Here is a 6,798-nt window from a genome sequence, read left to right on the forward strand (position 1 = left end):
AGAGGAAGAGGGTTGGTGCAGGAGCTGCACAAAATGGTCTGCGGCAAAATCCATTTATAACACTTTTTAAAAAATCTTGTTCCTCTCTGTATAATCATATTTTTAAAGAGCTGTATTTGCTTGCAGGCTGGGATTTTTAATGGACTTGAAAGTAGCTCTGAATGACGAGGGAAGGTTATTAGAAAGCAGCCACTGTCATCAAGAGTGGGCAAAGCACTATTACCCTCTGGGATTTTTAGGGTAATACCTGTGTGCCACACGTGGTGAGCGGTTCATTTTCATAACAGTCCCCACTCGGCTGGTGAGGAAAGACCAGAGAGGCTGAACATTTACACAATTAGAGCCTCAGTTCAAACCTGGATCTGATCCAGGTCAGGGCCTCCTCCTCCAGGAAGCCTTCCCTCACCTCCACACACCCTCCACTGTACTTGCCTTGTACTCAGAGATCAGCTCTGAATCTGCCCCCCTTGTTGACATAAATCAATGTCATCCCAAATAAGTAAATAAATTATATTTTAAGTTTATTTTTAAACTTTTAAAAAATATATTTATTTATTTATGCAACCAAGAGCTGGGGTGTAGGCCAGAGGTGCAGGGTGGGGGTAAGCGGATTCACCAGAAGCAGAGTGGGAAGCAGAATAGGCAGACTGACTGAGGGGAGCAGTGGGAGAGACAGGAGAGGCCTGCTGCGCCATATGGATTAGCTCCTGGGCTGGGGATCGAACTCATACTACAGAGGCTGCCTGTAGCTTCATAGTGCTGGGACTTAACTCCTTACCCCATCAGGGAGGACCTATTTTTAAACTTTTAAATTTCAGTTCATTTTGCAACTGAACCCTTGCTGGCAGCTCCCAGGAGGGGTCGAGGGAGTTCACTGTGAAAGCCAGAGGGGTGTACGGCTGGAGAAGTGAGAATAGCTCAGGACAAGGGGTCACAGCTTTTAAGGGCAGAGGAGGCAGAGAAAGCCTCATTTTAAATTTGGAGCCACATCCATATCTGAGTGCAAGATATGAGTGGAGGAAGCATTCAAAAGAAACGGCCTCCTGGGGTCTGGCAGGGAAGGCTGGGTAGATTAAGCTGTGGAGGATACCAGGAAATAGCTGAGTATAGGCTCTGAACCAGGACCACCTGGGTTTGGACTTGCTGTGCACCTTTCAGCACGTGACCTTGGACAGGTTATTAACCTGTCTGTGCCTCACTTAAACCCTCTGAAAAGTCAGGGTGACAATAGTACATATTCAACTGGGCTGTTTTGCATATCAAGAAGAGTAACACTCATGAGGGAGAGGGGTGAGAGGGAGGGAGGGAGGAGCACAGGGGACTGTGGTGATGGTGCACGGGTGCATTGGGGAAGGAGAGTCTATGGGGACTCAATCTGAGGGGGTGGGGAGAAGAAAATATGGTCCAAAAATATGTAAAAATGATAAATGTTAAAATTAAAAAAATGAAAAAATGAAAAAGAAAAAAAAAGATTAACACTCATGAAGAGCTTGCATCGATGAACACAGCCAATGAGGGCATCGCACCTGCTCCCAGCCAGCTCTGCGCAAAGTGCCTCAGAGTGTGGATTCACACACCCTCTCACAGCCCAGGGAGGCCAGTGCTTTTCTTAGCATCATTCCCATCTTACAGATGCAGAAACTAAGGCACAGATGGCCTGTTACCCTCCCCAAGATCACACAGTTAAGAAACGACACAGCCAGGGCTTGAGTCTAGACAATTTGCTGGTAAAATCCCTCTTCTGCACCTGTTACGCGGCCTCTTAAAGTGCTCTTTTTGTTAATATCAAGGTACCTGTCTTGGGTTGAATTATTTCTCCTAAGAAAGACCTGTTAAAATCCTAACACCTGGTTCCTGTTCTCATTTGGATGGTCTTGGCTTTTTCCACACGTGTCTATATTTGTTAAGAATATTTCACATACACAAGTGCTCAGATAACTGAGAATTGCCAAATGAACAGGTCCTCTGTGATAATACCATGCACAGCCTCGGGTGATGAAAACAAACCCAGTAAATGAAAATTCCATTTTACTCTAAAGTAAATTCTTTCCTTTTAAGAATTGATTAAATTCTGGCTCCACTGTTACCTTTGAAATATTGCTTGTTTCCTCTCCCCTGCCTTCCCCACCCCTCCCCGCCATGCTCTCTCTCACTGAGAAGGAGAACTGGTGAAGGCGAGAATGAACTCTCCTTGTTGCCTCTTTCTGACCAAGAAACAACAGTTGGTTGGTGACGTGGAAACGGCTGGACTCAGGGGCATGTCTCCTGGAGACAGGGAAGGGTGGGGTTAGAGGGCACACTGAAAGTTCCCCCTAGTGTCGTGAGTGCAGGTCCCCTAGGACTTGAAAGATCCCAAGGTGTTCCAGATGCAATTTTTGGGTGCGATATTTGGCCCACATCTATCTGCATCCCAAACTTTGAGAAAGTGAGCAAAGTCATGCTTAAGTGGAAGATTCTAGAACCCTCAGACTTCACTGAGGTTGGGGTTCACATCTCCTACCTGTACAAGCTTTGAACAAGGTGGATGCTCCAGTCCCTTGCAAGCGGCAGCACCAGCATCAGGAACAGGGCTGCTCAAACTTGAAGAAGCCATGAATGTGCTCCAAGCAGGCCCTGGGATGAAGCGAAGCTATTTTAAACCAATGGATCTGGGAGCAGGATGTAAAGAGTAGGCCAAGGCCAGAGTTGGAGTGACTCTGGGCTGGCTTGAACTCTGCTTCAGCAGGAAAAGGAAAAACCAGACAGTTGGGGTTCTTTGCCTTTCCCTATGAGTCCTGATGTGACTTCCCCCCACCTCTCCAGTGTTGGAAAATAAAGAAAGGGGGAGCAGGAGAGAAGAGAAGAGGGAGAACTTCCTCTCCAACCCCTTGCCCGGGGGCAGGTGAGGGCAAAAGACATAAGCCATGGCTCAGCAAGAACTCCTGCTCTGACAAAGAAGCATTGAGCAAATAAAAGCTAGAAATCTCTATAGCCATGAAGACCATGTCTGAAAGTGCAAAGGCAGGGTCCAGAGCTGACAGTATTTTTGTAAAGAACAGAAAGACACAAACTGCCATATTACAGAGGTTAATTCTGAGTCGGGGGATAACAGATGGCTTCTGTGTTGTTTTAGTTTTAGTTTGTTGTGTGTTCTTTTTTGTGCTTTCCATGTGTTCTGTAATAAACACCTATGACTTCTGGAATTAGAAATGTTATTTTTAAAAATATGAGCATGGGGGGAGAAGATGGTATATCTTGCAAGATATCATGAAGTGATGGCATTAAAGTCACCCTCTAGAGATGACTATGGAAAAGCAAGCTGTAAATTTTAAAATTTTACTGTGAGTGGAATTTTTGCAATTGATAAGAAATGTCAAAACCTTAGATGGTTAAGAATCTGTGTCTCCAGTGTTAGAAATCACAGCCAGCACATTATGACTCGGGGCTCTTGCACTGGCCATGCCTTCCTCGCCAGGACTTGTCCCCCAGACCTGGCAGGGGTGCCTGGCATCTTCTTTTCTCCTTCGGGCCTCTGCTCCAATGTTTGTCAGATTAGCTTTTGTAGAAAAGCAGCCCACTCCCACCCCATCACATGTGTGCTTGTCTGTTGTCTTCTTCCCCTCTCTAGAATGTCATCTCCATGACAGCAGGAGTTAGGGCTCTGTGCACTGCCATTCCCAGGGGACCTAAAACGATAGCTATAATGGCACTCATTAGGTATTTGTTGAATGAATGAATGAATGAATGAATGAATGAAATCAGATATTTCCAAGGTGGTACAAGTGTCAATTTATGGCACTGGATCAGAGCATAAGAACTCTCTCTCCTCTTGGGACCCATGGGGATGACAAGTAAGCTGGACTCTCAAAACAAATCAGTGGCCTAACCCCCAAACTCCACTGTTTAGACCCTGCTAAGTTCTTCCAATCCATGGGAAAAGGATATAAAGAAAATAGACAGATAGAACATTGACAGTGGCATGTAAATGCCAACACCCACTAAAAGAAACTAGGATTCCTTACAGAAATGTCAGATTCCAGGTCTGGAGCCAAAAGCATGCAAGAAGAGCCTGGGACATCTTGTCATGCCCGAAAACAAGGAGCGCTCAAAAACCACGAGGGAGATGACAAGAGAAGACCCAAAAGTCCCCTTGCCAAATATGGGATCATTTGAATAATGATAACAGTGTTTCATAAAACACATCAAATGTATTAAGATCTATGCATTCATACTGATACCAAAAAAAAAAAAAAAAAAGTCCAAAACAAAATTGTCACCCTGGGAGACTGCTAAGTTTGTTACTCTCAAAACTGATAAAGGAATGGAAAGGGCTGAGCATTTATCCTGCTTTCCTCTATAGACAATATTTCAACATAACCAAATAAAGAAGGAATGTTTCTTTCCATAGAAAGCCATTCAACTTAATAAACGAAGAAGCAATGAGCTAATTAGAAAATCACCATTTTGTAAATCCCCACTGAAAAACAGACGAGGTAGTAATAATGAATGGCTGTTAACCATTCAGTAAATGTCAACAGAGGATATTATAATGAATGGATCAGGGTGAAAAACAAAACTCACGATCAATGTGAGGTTACCTCCCGACAAGTGGGCAACCAGACTTATGTGTCTTTTGGGGTAATGCGGAGGGAAGCACACAGCACCATCTAGGAAGATAGTTTGAAAATAACAACAACAAAAATACTTCCCCAAGCCTGAATCTAATCAAGCCTGAGCTCTAACTTCCAGGAAAAAGAACTGTCAGGTGTAGGTTACCAGGGAGTCCCAAGAAGCAAGAAGCCAAATCCAGAAATGTGGAAAGCTCTATAGGACAAATGCTTCAGTTTCAACAAACACATAATTTTTTAAAAAAAGAAAACTGTTCATGACAACCAAATGCACTGTGAGCATTTTGATTTGAATAAACCAACTAGAAAAATATGTTTTTGAGATAATCAGGGAAAAGTAACGATAAACCAAGCATTAAATACTACTACGATTATTTACTTTGTGGAATGTAATGAATTGTGGTTGGAGTTTTTAAGGCATTACGTTTACAGATACAAAGTATTTGCACATAAAATCATATGACATCTGGGATTTATTTTCAAATATTCCAGCAAAAACAATGTAAGTGGGAGAAGAAAGATATGTTTGCTGAAAGGTGGGTCTTTGTGGTTAGCAAATGCTGGTCCCTGCAGTACTATATCCAGGTAGCTTCTCATCCATCTGGGAGAGAGAACTAGTTTGCTCTTTTTAAACTTCTGATTTAGGGCCTCCCTGGTGGTGCAAGGAGTTAAGACGCAACCTATGAAGCTATCTGCAGCCACTGCAGCTCGAGTTTGATCCCCGGCCAGGGAGCTACCCACATGGCACAGCAGACCTCTCCTGACTCACCCGCGGTTCCCCTCAGCAGTCCATTTCAGTAGATCTCCCTGTTCTGCTCCCCACTCTGTCTCTGGCTACTCCTCTCACCCCCCTGTACCTCTGGCCTATACCCCAGTTTTTGAATGCATAAATAAATCTTTAAAAAAATACAAGAGCAAATTACCAAAAAAATAAATTTTAAATCATATATATAGCATAGAAACCTAAATTTTTCATTGGATTTAATAGACATAAAAGTATATTTCAAAAGGATAATCAGAACAAACATACTATATGGGAAGAGAAAGTAATTTTTTTCAATCAGGCATGCTTTTCATTGAAAGTGTATATATAAGTGATGAATATGGAGAATTGTTATTACACTCATAACTTTCGTCATTCTACAATCATAACTCATCAGTTATGAGTAAGATAGTGGTTCCCCATATTAAATGCCTCTACACACAGTGGGAACAAAAAGCATACATATCAATATTTAATGTCATCAGGTTTTAATCTGACAAATGAAACTGCTTCTTGCTAGTTAATTCATCTAACTAGTTGGGATTGATAATAGCACTATTCACAGGGGATAATGCATGTCTATAATTTTCTATTTTGTTGTCATGATACTTCTGTAGAAAATCAGCCTCACAGAAGTGTGTTGACGGGAATAGTAGAAGAGATTTTAAATTGAATTCAGAAAGTTCAGAATATTTTTCTTAAAGATTTATTAATTGGGCCTCCCTGGTGGCACAAGGGGGTAAGCACTGCATTATGAAGCAATCCACAGCCTCTGCAGCACGAGTTCGATCCCCAGCCAGCCAGGGAGATACCCACATGGCGAGGCAGACCTCTGCTGTCTCACCTGTTGCTCCCCTCAGCAGTGTGTTTCAGTCAATCTGCCTGTTCTGTTCCCTGCTCTGTCTCTGGTGGATCCTCTTGCCCCCACATCTCTGGACTGTACCCCAGCTGTCGTATGCATAAATAAATAAATCTTTGAAAAAAAAAAGATTTGCCTTTAAAAAAACTTTTTTAAAAAAGATTTATTTATTTACACAAGAATGAGGATACAGGCCAGAGGCGTGGGAGGGTGAGAGAATTCACCAGAGACAGAGCGAGGAGCGCCATGTGGGTTTCTCTCTAGCTGACCAGGAATCGACCCTGCGCTGCAGAGGCTGCAGACAGCTTCACAGTGCTGCACTCAACCCACTGAGCCACCCGGGAGGCCCCAGAGTATTTATTTGTAACTTCTATGCAATGAAGTAAATAATGCTGTATTTTCAAAATTCTTCTCTAGTCCTTGATCAGTAGCCAGTTCCATCAATGTATCCCTAAAGTTGTGGTTCAATGTAAATTATTCATGTCTTTTGGTTTAAGAAATAGATTCCAGAGCCATAGATTTCTAACATGTGCATTATCTTAGGTGAGAAAATGAAATTCAAAGTCAGG

This window comes from Talpa europaea, assembly GCF_964194135.1.
Source record: "Talpa europaea genome assembly, chromosome: 13".
NCBI classification, from domain to species: Eukaryota; Metazoa; Chordata; class Mammalia; order Eulipotyphla; family Talpidae; genus Talpa; species Talpa europaea.